Raw genomic sequence first — 20,749 nt, forward strand, 5'->3', positions numbered from 1 at the left:
TTTCCCTATCTAGTGTGATGGGGTGAAACTGGGGGGATAAAGGGTGGGAAAAAGAAGAACCCACAAATTAGCAAAGACTAACCATGAATGAGAGCTTCCCCTCCTGAGCAGTGACTGACTCTGGGGTCACCACTTCAGGTTCCTTAAATCTGAGCCAGCTACATCAAACCCAAGGACATGACCATGATTTAGCACATGTCTGCATGTGTCATTCTGTCCTGTGTTAGTCTCAGTGGGTTGGAGAGGTGGCTCAGCTGTTAAGAGTGCTTTCTGCTCCTGCAGAGGACCCCCTTCAGTTCCCAGCACCCAAGTGATGGCTCACAACTGGTTGTAATGCCACTTTTAGGGAATGCAAAGAGCCCTTCTGGCCTCTGTGGGCACTAGGCATGCACATGGTACGCATTAGTACAGGCAAAGCACTCTTAGACATAAAACAAATCTTTTAAAAAGAAGGACCTCTTCTAGAAAGCTAGCCTGAAGTGCATCCTCACATGAATATGTCATAAAGCATCAGTGAAATGGATTGTTTATAGAATTCACTGCAGAGCGAAGTGAGCCACACTTATCAAGCATATGAATATTTTTATCTAGATAATATTTGTTTCTACATAAAATATTTTATTTAGTATTTGTAGGAGAAATTCTCTGTTGAAAATCCTCTGACTACTTGGGGCGATTCATCTTGCTAACCATTCTTAAGAGTTGTGGCCAAATACACACGAGGACTCTATGGATGTCATAAGTTTGGCCTTCTGGAGAGTCTTCCAAGTAGCGGCATCAAAGGGCCACACCCAAGCTGGTCAAAGAGGACAAAAGCTACTAAAGAGAAAACAAAATAAATCGGACCACAAATCAATTCAAGATAAACAAGCATGCTTTCACTGGCAGGACAGAAAATGGGCAACTCGGTGTGGAACCTCATGCTTAGATCAGGTCAGGAAACAGCACCGCAGAAACATCTCAAATATGCTGAATGACAGCTGGGATGGCAAGGTATTCCCTTGTCAGGCTGGTGATATGAAAGTGGGGAAGACAGAGGCTACCCTGGAGAGAACCCTGCATCTTGGGCTCTTCTGGAGTCCTTAGGAGGGACAGTGGCAGAAACAGTTTCCTCTCCTTACCCTGGGAAGAATCCCTCCCACAGGGAGCTGCCACTGATAGCTCCAACCTTCTAACTAGCATGAGAACCCTTTGTGGTATCGAATGTGCTATGTGCCAATCATGGTTTGGGGGCAGTGGAGTAAGATGTATTTGCCAAGAGGAAAGCAGGCAACACTTAGTACTTCCCAAATCCCTGCATCAGGAGTCAGCAGATCTTGTTCTCTAGCAGAGAACACTCTAACCTTCTGGTGGGAACATCAGGAAAATGGATAGGACTGGAGATCACTACAGAAGCAAAAGAAGCCAGACTAGGAACTCAGTCAATACTGTAGGTTTTCTGTCATGTACAGAATCACTTTATCTATCTATCTATCTATCTATCTATCTATCTATCTATCTATCTATCTATCTATCTATCTATCTATCTATCATCTGTCTATATATTTATGTATCTACATGTGCATGTATGTGTGCATCTATCATCTATGTATCTATCATGTATGTACATATGTATATATATATGTTTGTATGCATGTATGTGTATCTATCATCTATCTATCTATCTATCTATCTATCTATCTATCTATTATCTATATATCTATCTATCATCTGTCTATATATTTATGTATCTACATGTGCATGTATGTGTGCATCTATCATCTATGTATCTATCATGTATGTACATATGTATATATATATATATATGTTTGTATGCATGTATGTGTATCTATCATCTATCTATCTATCTATCTATCTATCTATCTATCTATCTATCTATCTATCTATCATCTATCTATCATCTATCTATCTATCTATCTATCTATCTATCTATCTATCTATCATCTACCTATCATCTATCTATCTATCTATCTATCTATCTATCTATCTATCTATCATCTATCTATCATCTTTCTATCTATCTATCTATCTATCTATCTATCTATCTATCTATCTATCTATCTATCTATACCTACCTACCTACCTACAAATGAAAGTAGACTAGAAGAGTGAGGAAGGAATCTAAAGAGTGGACAGAGGAACAACAGAATGGAGTGATGGAATATGTGTGACACAGGAGCAGAGGGAGGACTATGTGAGGAGAGGAAGTGAACAACAAGGTGTGGTGAATGGGTGAACGTCAGAGCATAATGATATATACATATACAAATGTCACCGTGAAACTCATTACTTTGTATATTAAATAAAAATTGATTGAAATAAACAAGACAAATCTTGAAGCGTGTGTGCTCAAGAACTGTAAAACATTCTTTGAAAAATAATCTATTATAACAAACCACAGTAGTGATTAAACCAGGACGTTGTTGTTCCTGGGAGAAATGAACGACATAACCGATAACATGGATTGAAAAGCCAAATTAAAAACTTGAAGAATTCACTGCTTTAGAGATGGAGGGAGGGAAGGAAGGAAAGGAAAGGTTTCAGTGCTTGGGAGAAATGAATGGAGAATGGCATCTGGCTCAGTTTTGCGAAAGCAACAGTTACTTATTTAGAAGGATTTTGGAAATAAAGTTTGGATGGGGCAAGAAACTAAGAGTTGAAACTAATAAATAATCTAAAGAAAATCTAAGCACTAGCTCATTTATTCTTAATAAGAGTGATGCTAAGTATAGGTTTGTTTGTTTGTTTTTTGTAAAGCAATATACCAAAACATTGATTAACACTTATCATATAAAAATATATTTATAATGGTTGAAGGTGTGGCTTAGCTGGTATAAAGTGCTGCCCAGTGTGCATGAGGCTCTAGGTTTGATTCCTAGCACTGCATACACTCAGATAGCTCATGACCACAGTACTATAATTGTGTAATTGGGAGGTGGAGGCAGGATGATCAAGAGTTCAAGTTCACCCTTGGCTACACAGAAAGTTCAAAGGTAATCTTTGTTACATGAGATCTGGCCTCAAAACAATAACACACACTAACACACACACACACACACGGACACACACAGTGTAGAGAGAGACCTTGGAAACTTCTGCCTGTGAAATCAATAATAATACCTAGGACTCATGAACTGTTCTTACAAGTTAAGGGGAAAAATGGAAAAAGGGCTAAAGCCATGAACTGACAACCAACCAAAGGAATGGATTTCAAAGCTAAGTATTTAATAAATGGCAGACTTAGTACCCAAAGAGTTAAGAAAAGGAAGATAAAGTTCTCTACCGTTCCCCTCTACTACACAAGCAAAAACTGAGGAGAAAACCCAAGCCCGCTATTGGTTGCATATGGCACGACTATTATTCTCAAACACTGCAGCTGAGAGAGGGAAGTAACAGCACTGTTGTCAGGTAGATTCCGGACAAAGTGTGTGAAAAGCTTACAGCGACTTCAATTTCAGGACTGGGTCTTAAGAACTTAATCACACTCGCAAAGAATTAACAAAAGCTTACCCCAGCTCTTCTGATAACCTCGAGATATGTAAAACAACAAAATGCCACAAAATTGGATAGTAGCTAATTAAAGCTGGCTGCAGTCATAAACAAACTAGATTTTTGGCCAGTGGGAGAATTTTAAAATAAATAACGGCTGACGGGATGCCACAATATGATCTGAAAGTATAACCTTCATCGCAAAAGGCCCCAGTCTTTAGAAAACTCATTTAAAATAGCCATGCACATGCGCATTAAAAGACTGAGATGGGCACCAAGCAAAATGTTAATATTTCTCTGTGTGTGTGTGTGTGGGGGGGGGAGACTTTTAAACCTTTTTGGTTTTGATTTTGCTTATTTATATCTCCTCATCGTCCACAATGAGCACGTTTTTCCCTTGTAGTAAGAAACCAAACAGGGTACGTATTACTGCTTTTGAGGAATTAGAAAAGTAGGGTCATGTTGAAACATGAGGGACTTCCGTGGCAGTTTGGGTTTCAGTATTCCCATTGTTGGCCACTGTTGGGAAAGGGATTTGGCATCTTAGGGAAGAATGGCCCAATCTGGGTAGATGGCCCAGTGGGGGGATGCTGGTGTGGAGGCATGAGGGTTTTGCTTCTTAGCCCTCAAGTGGAACGCTCTCCTTTTGATGGTCTTCCCATCACACCACACTAATGTCAAGCAGACCCAGCTCAGTGCAGGCTTTCTGTGACCTGCCTTTCAGCCTTCTTGAAAGGACTCGGACTTCTCACTGTTCTCCCTGCATTAAGTACTAGAAAGACCTTGAACTGGGCAATGAGAGCATTATGTGTTGGATTGCTCTATACCCTATGCATCATCAATCAACAGGTTTCTGTTAAGAGGGAAGAAAGGGAACCGGCTTGTTATCGAAGCTGAATCTAGTCATTGGGCCCAGGTAAAGCTATTAAAAATCACCTTCACGTCTCCTCTTCCCTCAGCTCAACTCCCAAGTTAGTGCCACGTTTTCCAGGAAATAGACATGTGGGGACCCAAGGCTGATGGAAGGAGTGTTCTTCAATGGCTCTCTACCTTATTTATTGAGGGTTGGTCTCTCCATTGAAGCCAGAGCTCACCAATAAGGCTGGTCTCACTAGCCAGCTTGCTCTGAGTATCCCTTGTCTCTCTGCCTTCCAAGTGATGGAATTAGAGGTGGGGTGCCGTATCTACTGTATCCTGTGGGTTCTGGGGAATCCCAATTCCCACCCTCACTTGCCACATGTACAGCCAACACTTTAACCACTGAGCCATCTCCCAGATCCCCAACCAGAAGAGAATTTGAAATGCCATGAACCAAGTGATAAAGCTAAGACCCTGAGCCATCGCTCCCTGCCTATGTTACCCACTCTTCCCTATAGAACATCGTCTCCAGCTTCAAAAAAAAATTAATGGTATTCATTGTTTATAAATGCCTCTGTTGATCTTTCCTATTTCGGTTCCTGACGACTAGTGGAAAAACTCTCTCATTTCCTCCACCCCTCACCCCTACTCTGCTTTAAAAATAGCAATTAGAGTTGGGTTGGCGCAGGGCCTGCTGGGTTTGGAGTTCACAGCCTTTGCCCCTGGGGCCATCAGATCACTATGTGATACATAGCTGGTAAGCTTTTCTTCTGGGATGTATATTTGGCTGAAGGTTTTGGGAAGAGTTGTCCTCTGAGTGACCACTTTCTCATGGTCATCCAGGGAACATCTGAGCCCAATGGCTCGACCCTAGGATTGACACCCTCTGCTGCTGTTTTCTGTCCCCCCTTTCTGAAAGCCTGATCCTAATGTCCTTTGCCTCTTTCAGACTTGTTCTTGGAGCTCAAGGCTGGAGCAATTCTATTTATCTAGGTTGCCAAATAGTAAGATGGCCAGACCTTTCCCTCCAAGGTGCTTTTGGAGAAATTGGCACATGATCAATATCAACCTTCTTTTTTGCACATGAAGCTATGGTCTATTTTTCATTTTTGTTTTTACAGTGCTGGAGATGGAACCCAGAGCTTCGCACTTAGCAGGCAAGCGTTCTGCCATTAAGCTACATCTCGGGCCCCCTTTAAGATCTTTGCTATGAGACAATGAATTACCAAGCTGCCCAGGCTCTTCCTGCCTGGGCCCTCCTGTGTAGCTGGGGGAACAGATGTATGTCTCTTGGTGTAGAGATTTAAGAAAGGTTAGAGTTTTTAACCCTTTAACTGCTTTCTCTGGCAGTGTTTTCTGTTAGTTTTCGAAGGGCTGCACTTGTTTCCAATCCCTTTTTAAAGATGCTAGGGTTGAGAGTAAGGGAACGACTTGTGTCCAGTTCCTCCACCCATCTGTCCTGGACTTCCCCCCGCCCATCCTTGGCACCCCTCTCTGTGTACTTACCAGTGTTGAGCATTCTTAACACTGACCATGAGCATCAGTTGTGGGCGAGGTTCCGATTTCCATCAGTTGATGGGGTGGAGCCTTACTTTACCTTTGTTAGTTATTGGAGGTTTTAGCACAAGCAAGTCAAACTCAGGAGTTTGAGGCTAAGCCTTTAGATAACAAGGTAGAGCAATACTTTTCCTCGAGGAAAGCAGTAATATGATGTTAGCTTGCTTCTGAGAGACCAGTCAATGGCACACAGAGCAGGGCAGGACACACAGCACAAGCAGGGAGGAGTTATATAATGCAGGAATCTGGTGAAACAGTTCACGGGGCTGGGAAAGAACTCTGTCTATGAAGTGCAAGCAAAGGACCTGAACTCAACACTCAACCCCATATACAACCCAGGCAGGGCAGGTGGCTGCCACTCGAAATACCCACCCGTTCTAAGGAAGTGGGGATAGGAGGACCCCCCCCCCCAGGGTTTACTTATCAGCCAGCCTAGCCTAATTAGTGGTGCTCTAGATCTCAGTAAGAGACCTTATTTCAAAACACCAAGTGGGAGGGCCAGAGGGATGGCTCAGCAGGCAAAGGTGCCCGATGAACTAGTTTAAACAGTTCTGTACCCGATCCCACACAGTAGAACGGGAAAGCTGACTTCAGCAAGTGTCTTCAGAACTTCATACATGTGCCTTCACACACACACACACACACACACACACACACACACACACACACACACACACACACGTATGTACAAATACTCCCCCTGTGCGCGCACACACACAAAACCCCTCAGAAATAATGAAATAAATGTAATAAAAAAAGAAAAAGAAAAACATAGTAGACAGCACCTGAGGATTTATAGCTGTAGTTGACCTCTGGCCTACACATGTAAATGCATGTATACGAACATGTACATGCTTGTGTACCTATGCATAGCAACACAGTCATACACAGACACACAGACACAGACACAGACACAGACACACACACACACACACACACACACACATTGATTTTCCTGACTAGAGGTGGATGTATGCATGTGTATGTGTGCCTATGAGGTGTATATGCACATGTACATGTGACTCTGTGTCATCTTGAGTATGGGAACTGTCATACTGTTGAGAGAGCGCATGCAAGGGAGCCATAGCCGTCTGCATTTTCTCCCCAGGCATGACCTGTGCTTTGTTTCTATGGATGGTGGTGTTGATTGGTGATAGGGAAAATACTTCAATAGGATCTGCTATGGCCTTCTCTTCTCCCCACCCCTGACCGAGGCTTTGAGCCCCAGATATGCAGACTTGCCTGCTCTATTTTACACTACTGACCCAATTCTGTCACTTATGATGTCACGTCTATTGCTGCTGCATAACCTTGGGGACCATCCTAAAGTAGGTCAGTAGAGCAAAGCCTGCCTCAGCAAATGAATGGTTGGTTGTGCAGGGCACTTTCTCCAACAAGCTTCCCCAGAGTGGCTGACTGGAGGTGATGTTCTATTCCTGTAGACCATCAGCCTCAGACCTGGAATGATTCTTAAATCAGAAGCCGGCAGCCTCTGGACACTCATCCTTGTTTCATCTGAACCTCTGGGAGGAAGCAGAGGCCAGGTGCAAAGGCCCTGCCACACAGGACGAGAAGCTGGCAAACCCTTTCGGTGCCACCATACTGTGCTTGCTGTCTCTCCCTGCCCCTTCTTCCCCAGATCCACTCAGAGTGACACTGCCTCTTTTTTCATGCCCCAGGCATTCTGGATAGAATGAAAAGAAATGAGAATGTAGAAAAGAGGGTGCATTCAGGGTGTACATGCTGCAGTTTGAGTATGTCATACTTAGCTTAACCAAAGCTTTTCCTAAATGAACATACACTCTCTGGATGGTTATTTATGCATTGAAGCCTGATTCTGTTTTAGGCTTTCCTCCCAAATTTGACCACTTAAAACTCTAGCCCATTAACTACTTGTAAAACAGTCTGTGGGAAGGGAGGCCCACATTTTTCTTACATGGATAAGATAATAGTGTTTGGCAAGTTGGGAAGTTTGTATTTTCCCAAGAGGAGCTGTGTGAGTCTGTGAAATCTCTTGTCTTATAACTTGACACTTTATATCCCATATCTTCGCCCTCCTCTCTCTCTCTCTCTCTCTCTCTCTCTCTCTCTCTCTCTCTCTGTGTGTGTGTGTGTGAATGTGTATGTGTGTGTATTTGTGCTACATGTGTGTGGTGTGTGTGTGTATGTGTGTGTGTGTGTGTGTGTGTGGTATGTATATGTGTGGTATATGTGGAGTGTGGTCTGTGTGTTATGTGTATGTGGTATATGTGTAGTATGGTATGTGTGTGTGGTATGGTATATGTGGTGTGTGTGTGTGTGTGTGTGTACACTGGAGGATAACCTCACATTGCATTCCTCCCTCCTCGATTTTTGAGACAGGCTCTGGAGTTTGCCCATTGGCTAGGTTGGCCACGAGTCCCAGGCCTTCCTGACCCTGGGATTATGAGTGCCTACCACCACAGCTGGCTCTTTTACTTGAGTTACAGGGATCAGACTCATGTCCTCATACTTGCAAAGGGAGCCTCTATCAACCATGCCACCTCCTTAGGCTGCCTTCCTGATTCTTAATTGTCATGAGATGTTTAAGGATAAGACTGAAGGCTGTGGCAGAGAATATCAGCTCACATGCAGGTAGTAAAAACAGACTTAGGAAACACAGAGAAGTGTGACTAATGTCATCTAGGCAATAGATTCTTGACAGCTCTTGTGGATTTCTTACTTCCCCCAACTGATACCAAAATGGGGCTCAGATATCTTCCTCCAGTGGTGTTGCTTCAGAGCATCCAGGCCTGATCACCAGCAGAGTGGAGTTGTTGGTCTTGTGAGGCCAGCTAGGTACTCTTGAAGTCTCCCTGTCTGATGCCTGGAATCTCTCACAGGAGAAGGCTTTGCAGGTTTGTCTTCACAGGTGAGGCATTTTTTCTCTCTCCTGGTTTTTAGGTTACTTCTATTTCCCCCCTCTCCATCTTTATGGAAGTTTGAATAAAAATGGCTCTAATAGGCCCATAGAAAGTGGCATTATTAGGAGATGTGGCTGTGTTGGATTAGGTATGTATGGCATTGTGGGAGGAAGTGTGTCATTGGGGGGTGGGCTTTGAGGTCTCAGAAGCTAAAGTCAGGCCTAGTGTGATTCATTCCCTTCAAGCTGCCTGCAGATTCAGATGTAGAACTCTCAGCTTCTTCTCCAGCACCAAGTCTGCCTACATGCCATCATACTTCCAGCCCCGACTCAACCTCTGAACTGTAAGCCAGCCCCGAGGAAATGTTTCTCTTTCTAAGAGTTGCTGTGGTCATGGTGTCTCTTCACAGCAGTAACAACTCTAACTAAGATGATCTTCCTGCTAGAATTTATGGGACTTTTGCACCGATTGTCCCTAGACATCAAGGTGGGAGTCCCCAGCTAATGGGTACTGCGATGACCTGCAGTTCTGCCCCATGATTACGGCCACTGCTCTGTGTGCCACTGAAACAACAACTTAATCATGATGTTTCTATTTCTCATTGGTTGAGGGTTCGCTCATCTCTCCTTCCAGTCACTCCACCAGTTCAGACTGGACAAGCAACAAACTTAACTATAGTTGAGGACACCCTAGAGAGCAGAACACACCAACATCCACTATCTAAGATATATGTTGTCAGATGGGTCATTTGCTGATTCATTGTGAACAAGCTACAGAGATGATCTCCTTCACCCATTTCTACCAAGCTGTAGGTCAAGGCATGCTTGGTAGGTCATTCGACAGGTCAAAAACCAACCACAAAGAGCATGTGCTTGTGGTTGACAATGAAACATAGGGAAGCCAGATATTGCAATAAGAGGACTAAAAGCAAAAGTTTTAAGCATCCTTGAGTAATACTTGTGGAAGTAAAACCCACCAACTAACCAACCAAATAAAAACTTATGATCAAAATGTTTATTAGAGGCGAAGGAGGATAGAACTGACTTATTTATACAGGTAGCAGCTTCCATTTTTTTTTTTTTTTGGATTTTTCTAGACTAACATTCAGGGAGAGACCATGCTAGTAGTGCCAGGAAAAAAAAAAACAGACAGAAAAAGAGTGGAAATAACACAAGAGGGACAGGCATTAAGTAAAACTGAATACACATGCCATTCAGGCATTTCTTAGCATGGCACGTGGGGCTCACCATGGTCACTCTCACATGAATATCATCTCCAGCTTCCCTTTTGAAACACTATTCCAAAAATGTAGCCCAAACCACTGAGAAACAAATTCTTAAGGATAGTCTAGTTGGATGGGTGGTGAATTGAGAAATCATTTAAAATGAGAAATGCTTCAGTTGTATGAAAATGTAGCTGTTATAAAACAGATCACTCCTTAAGCTCATTCTCAGCCAGGGGCAGGGAATGTAGAACATTGCAGTAACAATAAAAAAGTCGGGATCTGCAGCCCTAGCTTAGTGGTAGAACTCTTGTCCAGCGTGCAGGAGGTCCTGGGTTCAAGTCCCGTCACCACAAAAAGGACATCAAAATAAAACCGGTAAAATCTGGAAAACACTGTTATTAGGTTTTGTTTGGGATTGAGAGTTTGGTAAATATACCTGTAAAAACAATGCACTTACTTTTAATCAAAATGCTAAATGTAGTTTTACTTGAGAAATGTAGAATAAGGAATGAATATGGCAATTAGTAGAGGAACATCCATATTTTTGAAACACAGGAGGTCATTAAATGGAAAGAACTCTTTTTCGTTTTCTGTTTTTTTGTTGTTGTTGTTTTGTTTGTTTGTTTGTGTTTTTGAGACAGGGTTTCTCTGTCTAGTCCTGGCTTTCCTAGAACTCACTCTGTAGACCAGGCTGGCCTCGAACTCAGAAATCTGCCTGCCTCTGCCTCCCAAGTGCTGGGATTAAAGGAGTGTGCCACCACTGCCTGGCTGGAAAAAACTCTCAAGTAGCATAAAAACATGCACATATGTGTGGACACACATGGTACATGCACATATGTGTGGACACACATGGTGGTGGGGGATGGGAGGCAGAAGAAACAGATTATTTGATTACCTTCAATTAATTAATTATTTAATTTCACATGTTATTGACCTATCTGTTTAGTGTGTGTTTGTGTGTGCATGTGGGTGTGCGTGTGTATGCATGCATGCATGTGTGTTTGTGTGTGTGTGTGTGTGTGTGTGTGTGTGTAGAGGTCAGAGAAATGCTTGCTGGAGTTGGTTCTCTCTCTCCTTGTACCACATGACTCTTGGAGTGCAAAGTCAGGGTATGAGGCTTGATGAGCCATCTGAGCAGTCCAGGAAGGCCAAATATTTTAAAACAGATGGAATTTTTAAAAAGTTGGTTCAGTCGAAAAATGCACATAAAGTTCCTAGCATGTCTGCTTTAGAAAGAGAACACAGCAGAGTCTGGAAGACCATCAGGCTCCACTGGGTTCCATTCCCACGGGCACCCAGATGGCTCTGGTGATACTCAGTGGGTCACAAAGGAAAACAAAAGGATATGGGCATGGGAAAAGGTCTGGAGGAGGGAGGGGAACTGACAGGAGTGGGAGGGACCTCTGATAAGGTAGAGAGTAAGGGTAATAAGAACGATTACACAGATGTGTGGAATTATCAAAGAATAACCATACAACCATCATGTCAAAAATTTGGAAGTTAAGCCCAGCAGGCACACATTAATGAGTGGACATGATGTGCCAGGGCGTGCATCACTAACAACTGGATAGGACAGTGTGGCATCTGTCTCAGGTGTGAATTCAGATCACAGCAAGGGCTCTCAGGAACCTTTGTGCAATGTGCAAATTTCTATCAACACATATAACAGAAGAGCTGTCAAGAGAAAATATGGACCATGAGAAAGCCAGGCCCCTTTGTCATTTGTCTGTGCCAATTCTCAGACCCCAGGGTTATCCAGGGTCTATTAGCCCAGAGATAGTCCCATATTCTTGCACTAAAAAAATAGTTGTCTTTTGTAAGTTTGGAAACCCTTTCCCCTATTCACTTACAACTGTTCTAAGGCAGAGTTTCCGGTAGTTTTGGCTGGTCTTGAACTCCATGCACAGCTGAGAATGACCTGGATCTCTGATCGCCCTGATTCTGCCTCCCACCCAAGTGCTGGCATTACTGGTGTCTGTTATCATTCTCATTTTATATGAGGCCAGGAATCCAGCCCAGGGCTCTATGCATACAGGTGGACATTCTCCCAACTGAGGTACAGTGCTAGCCTCACCCATGACGATTTTCAAATGCTGTGTTCCAGGTGTTTGCCCTACAGTTTCTGTAATGATAGGTACACATCTTAGAGTTGAAAATGTCTTCAAGGAATTTATCAAAGTCTAGGCTGGCATGGAAGCTCAGAGAAAAAGTTATCCCTAAGAACTGGAAGATAGGTCTTTAATTAGTTCTCAGTAGACTTTAGACTGGTCAGAATATAGTACCTAGAATTTTCCATGTGAAACAAATTATCTGTGGCAGAGCAGGAAGACACTGTAATGGGTAGTTCCTCCTGACCTTCGCTGTTTTCTTTAGGCAGTGGGCCAAGGATTGTGCCCTTCTGAAATGATGACAGGCAGGCCTTCAGGATCCCACAAACACTGTCTGTCACCAGTATTTCCACGTCTCAGACATTGAAAACCATATTCTTTGCTGTCTAATCTGTATCTCTTTCTGCTGGAACAACTGTGATGTGGTGTGTGTATGTGTATGTATGTGTGTGCATGTGTGTACATGTGTGTAAGCATGTGTGTGCTTGTGTGTACATATGCACATGAATGCTTGTGTGTACATGTGTACACGAGTGTGTACACATGTGCCTATGCATGTATATGTCTGTATGTATATGTGCATGTGCATGCGTGTGCATGTGTACATGTGTGTACATGTATGCATGTTGTGTGTGTCTCATAGGTTGATTCTGGTGTTATCCTCTATTTCTTTGCATTTTACTTTTTGGAACAGGTCTCTCACTGAACCTGGAGATCATCAAGCCAGCAACCTCTGAGGAGCATCCTGTCTGAGCATCCCTAGTGCTCTGGTTACAGGCATGTGCAGCTGTGCCAAGCTTTTTTATATAAGTAGTGGGAATCAGGACACAGGTCCTCATGTGTGTGTGACATACACTTTATCAACCAAGCCATTACTTCCCCAGTCTCTGGCTTAATCCTTTTTATTTAAGCAATTTTCAGAGAGGTACTTTAAATCCATTTTTGTTGGCAGCAGTCAAAAGATCAGGAAAATAACAGGAGATGCAGCTTTCGAGTTATTTTGTGCTTTCTTCTTTTACCTGAAAGGTATAGAGTACTGGCCATGCACACTTCTGTTTGAGAATGACAGTAAGGGCATTGAGCCTGGGGTTTAAGTCTTAATAACTTTTCAATATATTTAGCTTTGGAGAAATTGAAAGGTCCTCTAAGTCATGTGTGCTAGAGAGAGAGAGACACGTTAAACTAGTGACCAAGAAGCATCAGGGAAGCAGGGCCGTTAGAAGGGAGAGTCTTTAGTGACAGTTACCATCTCCTTACTGTGACTATCATAATGAACCCACCCCTCTCTTCACCCTGCCCCCACTGCGTATGTGTGTGGCAGTCAGAGGTCAGCTGTGGGGGTTAATGCTTTAGGTACCTTCACTCTTGTTTTTCCGAGTCTGAGTCTCTTACTGGTTTAGAGCTTGCCCAAGGAAGCTGGGTTATCTGACCAATGAGCCTCAAAGATCCTTCTTCCTCCACCTCTCCAGGACAGACTAAAAGCATGTGTCACCACATCTGTCCTCTCTACGTGGGTCCTAGGGACTGAAATTAGGTCCTAATGCTTGCAAGGAAAGCACTCAATGACGGGCGAACTCTCCAGCCCTATGTCTATCTTCTCTCATTTAATGTTCTTTGCCCAGCAGCATGTAATTCTCAGAAGGGACCAAATGGGAAAATAACGGGAGAAAATCTGTCCGATGGGCAGAGCGTAGCTGTGTATCTATGTCCTGTAATGATGATGAAGTGGCTAAGCTGTGGTTACCAGAGATGAATAATCCTGCAGGATTGGACACTCAGAACTGGGTACTGCAGGTTATCAAAGCTGATCGCAGCTTTGAGGAACTTATCAAAGTTGGGGCTGTGAGAAATGACTTGAAATTTCAGAGATAACAAGTGTTTGTTATGGAACTGGCAGACACCTCTTAATTAGGTCTCAGTAGATTTAGGATTAGCTAGATGGAGGGCCAGAGAAGGGAGGAAGGATATTGCAGATGACAAATGCCAGAATGAGAGAGAGAGAGAGAGAAAGAGAGAGAGAGAGAGGGAGGGAGGGAGGGAGGGAGGGAGGGAGGGAGAGAGAGAGAGAGAGAGAGAGAGAGAGAGAGAGAGAGAGAGAGAGAGAGAGAGAGAGAGAGAGAGAGAACAGGGGAAAATGGCCACAGATCGGTACTCCTCCTGCCTCTGGCCCCATTTCTCCTTATGCTTGTGGGCCTTTCAAAGGGATGGCATTCAGGAAACATAGTACTGCTTAAGGTGGCTTCTATTTGATATACGTCCAGGAAAGCTCTTGAGATGTTTATATTTTCTTGTGTACAAGTTGTACAGCCATAAAAGCACTGTTCACTTAAAGAACCACAGGTGCCCCTGAGGTTCTGTCAGCCCTGAGAACACGCAGACTTTACATTTGACTTTAGATTGTCAGTCCTGCAAGTCTCTGGCCATTCTCACTCAACTAACTCTTTGCATATGCACTACCCTTTCTTTTTAGATTGCATGTTTTGTGTTTGTGTATGTATGTCTTTTCTACTAAAGGTTTGGTTAATAGCTAGAACAGCAGGATGCATTCAGAACAGGTCAGGAAACAGTTAAAATAACGGTCAGACAAGAGCACATCAGAAAGGTCTATCTTGAATGTATGGTAGTGTTTCCTCATATCAAATGATTCATCATAATGGCGATGGGGCCAGTGACACCAGGGTCTCTCTGCACGTTAAATGCACTCCCATCCAAAGATGCTGCCCCTACAGCATCAGCATCTCATAGCACTGATGTTCCAGTAAAGGATGCTGCCTTACAGCATCATCATCTCACACACAGCACTGATTTCCCAGCTGAGGATGTTGCCCTTTCATTGAGGAATGATGATGAACATTCTGTTGGTGTCTTGCTCATAGCTCATTTATCACACTGGTGCAGTCATTACTGATTGCTAATGTGCCATATATTCCCACATTTCTTCCTTTTCTGCAAGATAATTAGTCTTAACCAAATAGGATCCTTTCTGCTGGATGCCCCATTCCACCTTCCTCCCATGACAGCCACGGCCAGTGACTGGCTGATATGGCAAGTATAGAGGAAATCTCTTGCTTCAAAAGGGACTCTTTACTTGGTCCAGTCTGACATACTGTATGAATGAGATCACAATCTCACTCAATGTCTTCTCTTGTCTTTTCTGTTCTTTGGTTTTCCTCCCAAGGGCACTCCTACAACTGAGCACCCTCATGATAATCCCTCCATAAGACAACACTGTTGTTATTTTCCCTTGTAGAGAACTTGGACAGTTATGAAAGCCATTGATTCTTTCAAGGAGACTTAAAATTTTACGCAAGGAAACTCAACATTTTCTTCCAACAATCTGTTAATTAAATCTGAATCCATTTAATATGCTGTATCTTCCAAGCAGACTACAGCTAAAGTTTAAAATTAACTTAAAATGGTCTTAGAAACATGGTGTCTAGTGGAAAAAATGAAAACTTGGGACCTGTAGGGGAAGTTTTCCTTAATTGATGGAGTGGAGCCCTGCCTGAGGTTACTCATATTAAGACCACGTGCTTCAGAACTCTATTTAATTGTCAAGAGTGTTCTGTTTTAATGTAAAAGGGAGCCAATACTCATCATTTTCTTCATTATATAATTGCTAAAAATATAAAAGCATGTAATAAAAAAATGGGAAGATGGGAGAATCTGAAGTTTAAACTTTGAGTCCACAAATTTCTCTTATTCCTTTCATTATTCTAGAGTTTTCCCTTGTGAAATTTCATCAGTGTAACACTTAAGGTTAACTAGAATTTAAAAGAAACCTCCTCAATAATAATAATAATAATAATAATAATAATAATAATAATAATAATAAAGAACATGTGCTTCACTTTAGTGAAAAAGCTGGATATGGTGGTATAATCTCAGCACCAGAGAGGAACACATGGGAGAATGCCTGGGCTATGCTGGCCAGCCAAGTTCCAGGTTTAATGCCAGGCTCTATCTCAAAGAATAAGATGGAGAGTGAAGATATGCCACCTTGACTTCAGTCTCCACATACACACTTTGTACATACACACATAAGTATGTGTGAATGTGTGCGTATCCACATGCGTGTGCACACACAAACACACAGACACACACAGACACACACACACACACACACACACACACACACACACGCATACCACCTAAGAGCACATATTGACCTTTTGCATACTGTCACACAGGTTCAATGATCTCTTGAGTGTCTCACTGCCAATACTCAATTCAGTATCAAGGCAGAATGCTGTAGTAGTTGGCATATAGTAGTTAGATGACACACAGGAAGATGGTCCATGATCCCTACTCTTCTTGTAAAGCCTTAAGGATTTCACAAGAAGATCTACTTGGAGGAAAAAGTGAAATTGCTCTCACCAAGGACTTCAATCAGTTCAGAATTCTCTCCATCTAAGACCTAATCTTGAGTCCTGTTGCCCCAGAGGAAGGGCCATTCATCTCTGGAGCTCAAAGGCACACAGAACTGCTTGCTTCGCTCACATTTCTATGAAAGGTTGGGTTGTCTATCATAGCTTGAATAGGTGACCAATTCTTGTAGGAGGGGACGGCTGAAAGAGGCGAGAAGAAATCACACTCTTTACACCCAAGTCTCAGGAAACATTGAGGAACAGAATGTAGAGCCAGGATTTGGAGAGGACCAGGGAGAAAGTGTCTTCTGGACACTAAAAGACTATTGCATCCACTAACTAACAGCTTCTGTGGTTCCATGCACAGGTCCTGCAGAAGATGTATGGATAGGAATGGGGCTCACAGCAAGGTTTTTGTTTGTTTGTTTGGTTTTAAAGAACATAAAGGTGAGAGGGGGAGTTGGAGATCTGGAAAGAGTTGGAGAAGGGAAGAGGGGCTGAATATGATCGAAATATATTGTATTCACATATAAAAATTTCAAAGAATAAATTAAAATATTATATTAAACTATTAAAAGATATCCCCAGCACCCCCACCATCACCCCAATAGACAAGCCTTAGAGACATGGTTAGACTGGCTGGAGGGTGAGGCTTAGATCTGCTTAATCCACAGGGAGAGGAAGCCAGCTCAGTAGGGAGGGCCTTCGGCATCAAAAGGAACTTGAAACAGTTGGTCAGCTTTGAGCCTATCTTTACTGGTCAATATACTCATGGTGGACATATGACCTTTACAACTTTAAGGACAGGCATCAACCAGCTGCGAGTGCACTTTTGTTTCAGAATCTTGAGTGGTGGTGTTGATGATGGTGGTGGTGGTGGTGGTGGTGGAAGTGATGGTGGTGGTGATTATGGTGGTCGATGCCTCTCGTATCACTTCTGTTCCATCTTGCAGCTTTCTATCCTTTCCGTGTTCTCCTCAAAGGAGACACAGTTTGCTTTGTTAAATACTTTACAAGATCAGGTCAACTTGACTCTTCTTTTTCCCTTTTTTGTTTTTAAAGATAAAAGAGCAGTCAGGATGGGAGATGGCTTAGACCAGTGGTCTTCAACCTCCCATCGGTGACCTTTCATGGTGTGGTGACCTGCCAACCATAAAATTATTTTCAGTGCCTCTTCAAAGCTGTAATTTTTCTACCGTTATGAATTATAATGTAAATATCTGAAATTTGTGGTTTTACGTGATCTCTGTGAAAGGGTTGTATAAGCCCTCAAGAAGTCACAACTGATTGAGGAAAACTGGCTAAGGGGGAAAGCGATTGCTCAGCAAGCAAGATGGTTTGAGTTTGATGCCCCAAGCCATAGAGAAGCCAGAAACAGTGGTGGAACATATTCAGAACCCCAGTGCTGGAGTCGGGTTGGGATAAGGTAGGCAGATTCCTGGAAGTCCTGGCTGAACGGGTGAGTCTAGCAGAAAGGGTGAGCCCCAGCTTCAATGAGAGACCCTGCCTCAACAAATAAGGAGAGCCATAGGGATGGTACCTGACCTTTGACCTCTGGTCTCTACACGCACAGGCGCACACACACCACTCTCAGCATGCTTGAAGGGCTGGGTGTAATCTCAGCACCTTATAAAACCAGGTGTGGTGGCACACAAATGCAATCCCAGCTCTGATGGAGGAAAGGCAGTGTGATTCGAAGTTCAAGGTTACCCTAATTAGTGTCTTTAGCTGCATATGGATCAAGATGCCCTAGTCTGCCATCGTTGGGAAGAGAGGCCCCTTGGTCTTGCAAACTTTATGTGCCTCAGTGAGGGGGAACGCCAGGGCCAAGAAGTGGGAGTGGGTAGGGGAGTGGGTAGGGGAGTGGGTAGGGGAGGATCTGGGGGACTTTTGGGATAGCATTTGAAACGTAAATGAAGAAAATACCTAATTAAAAAAATAATAAATTAGGAAAAAATCTTAGCAGCAATTGTATGTGGTGATAAATGCACTAGACTTCCTTGTTCTTGAGTTTAGTTTGTGTAATAAAATAGACAGTAAAAGCTAATGAATTGAAAAACCCATAGCCTATGCTACATTTGTCATTCTATTAAGAACATCCTTCCCTTCTATCATTTATTATGTGTACACATGATTATTAAACATGTTAAACCAAAAAAAAAAAAGATTACCCTAATTAGAGATACTTAGGCTAGTCTGCCATACATGAAAACTCTGTCTTCAAAAGGTTTTTTTGTTTTGTTTCTTTTTTTGTTTTTTGTTTTTGTTTTGTTTTGCTTTGTTTTGTTTTTAAAGGTAGTTACGTGGAACTGGAGAGATGGCTCAGTGGTTAAAAGTACTTGCTGCTCTTTTAGAAGACCTAAATTTCATTCCCAGGACCTGTTCCATCAGGAGGCTCACAGCTACCTGCCATTCCAACTCCGGCCTCTGTGAGCATACACACACATGCGCACATTAACTGCCCCCCTCCCCCACCTCAGGCATAGACACACACTTTTAAAAAGGCAGCCACAATATCAATTTAATTCAGATAAAATCACAGCACAACCTTCTTTAGTATTGAACGTTACAAAGTTGTATGCTTGAGGTGTCCCGAGAACCCCACTAAGGTAATGGCTGTAACATTCCTCGGAGGTGAACTCATTTCCATGACTCACTCTGAAAAGCACAGGCTCCTTGTCCTTTCACACGCATCACAATGCAACCTAAAATAGATCCTCATCAGCACCTCTTTCAGGGTTATGAATAGCACTACCTTGAAAAGGGCCAAGAGGGATGCATGCATGGGATTCAGAAAGGAGGCATTCAAGAAAACCAAGCAGGAGGCAGGCTGCCTAAGTACTTTGAGCATGGAGCATGACGGGACCCCCTCTGGCTCCCACGCAGGCAACCAGGTGCCACACTCAATGGAGGTGGAGTGGGTGCGAGCTCCGAGAAGGAGTCGCATCTACTGGGCAAAGTGGTTGAAAAACCCGAAGAAGACCTAAGTAAGCATCGGCTTAGACTGTTGACCCCTTTCTCCACCTCTTTATCCACCCCCTTTCTGGGTGGCTGGAAAATCAAATGGTATTTCTCTACCTTCCTGATTGTCACAGTCAATGTGCCCCACTGAAGGGATTCACAGTGGCCTTCCTGATTGTCACAGTCAATGTGCCCAACTGAAGGGATTCACAGTGGGCCACCTCCTGCTCAAGAAGCCAAGGCACTTTGCAGTCTGCCTCTTGTCCTTGCTGGGAGAATGGCATGACAAGTCTGGGTCTCTGGCTTCAGGAAAGAGTGAGGGACAAGGACAAGAAAAGATGTAGCTATTGTCTCAGCCAGTTTGTCTCTGTCTGGTCCGAATACGCGCCAGTGAGATTTGAAAGATGACTTGTTTCAGGGTGGTGGTTTTGTGGCCGTCCTTTATGCAGCATTATGATGGAAATCTGACTAACACAGACGTCGTTTTCTAAATGTGGTTTGTTTAGACGAAGAACAGGCAGAGTTGGGAGCAGAAAGGCAACTCGTGAGGCTGCACGCCTTATCTGAGAACGTAGGCAGGTCTCATGGCTATAGCAGCAATAGATCTGATGCTGCTTCCTTCCCACTGGGAATCGCCCACTTGGGAACAGAAGGTCCCAGGACAAAGGCTGTACTGATGTACTTCATAACACTCTCTGAGGCGGATTGATTAAAACGTCCATCATATCAGAGAGCTAAACTACGGTAGGTCCAGAGGCAATTAGTCTTGGGCTATCTTTACTTTCCCAGTCATTAATAACCCCCTGTGTTTGACCTACCAGCCTTGTGAGACTTGGAGGTAAAGAGCTCTCAGAATATATGTTGACCTTAAACTTCCTCCATCCCAAAGGCTGAGGACGTCACAGATCAGATCACATCTGAGGCTGATACCTGAACCTCTCTGCTTTTCTGTGACATGCTGACCACACCCATATATTTGAAAAAAATAATCCCTTAATTTATAGATTTCATGAACCATTGAAGCATGGTATCGGGGTAGCCTAAATCTGTATTCCTGGGACCATGGCCACTAATATTTGACGTTAGAAGAAACTGTCTCTTAGTCTCTTTTACATTGACACACCCCTTAACTGGACCTTGACAAGGATGAGGGAACCAGAGAACATTCTGCCTTCCTGGCCTCATAGCCATCACTGAGGCATCCAGTTTCAGTGATGACAGGTACAAACATCTCAGGTCTCCTGTGCCTACCTGGAATAACAGGCTCAGGCAGGTATACGTGGGCCACATACAGAAAGGGTA

The 20,749-nt window shown here is 43.3% G+C and overlaps 1 protein-coding gene across 4 annotated transcripts in view; it reads right to left on the reverse strand.

Annotated features, from left to right (window-relative positions):
• The window catches only part of Stac (SH3 and cysteine rich domain), a 124,944-nt gene that overhangs the window by 49,277 nt on the left and 54,918 nt on the right, over positions 1-20,749 (reverse strand). The window lies entirely within an intron of this gene.

The sequence above is a fragment of the Mus caroli genome, unplaced genomic scaffold, assembly GCF_978045245.1.
Source record: "Mus caroli unplaced genomic scaffold, Mus_caroli_1 scaffold_11, whole genome shotgun sequence".
NCBI lineage: Eukaryota > Metazoa > Chordata > Mammalia > Rodentia > Muridae > Mus > Mus caroli.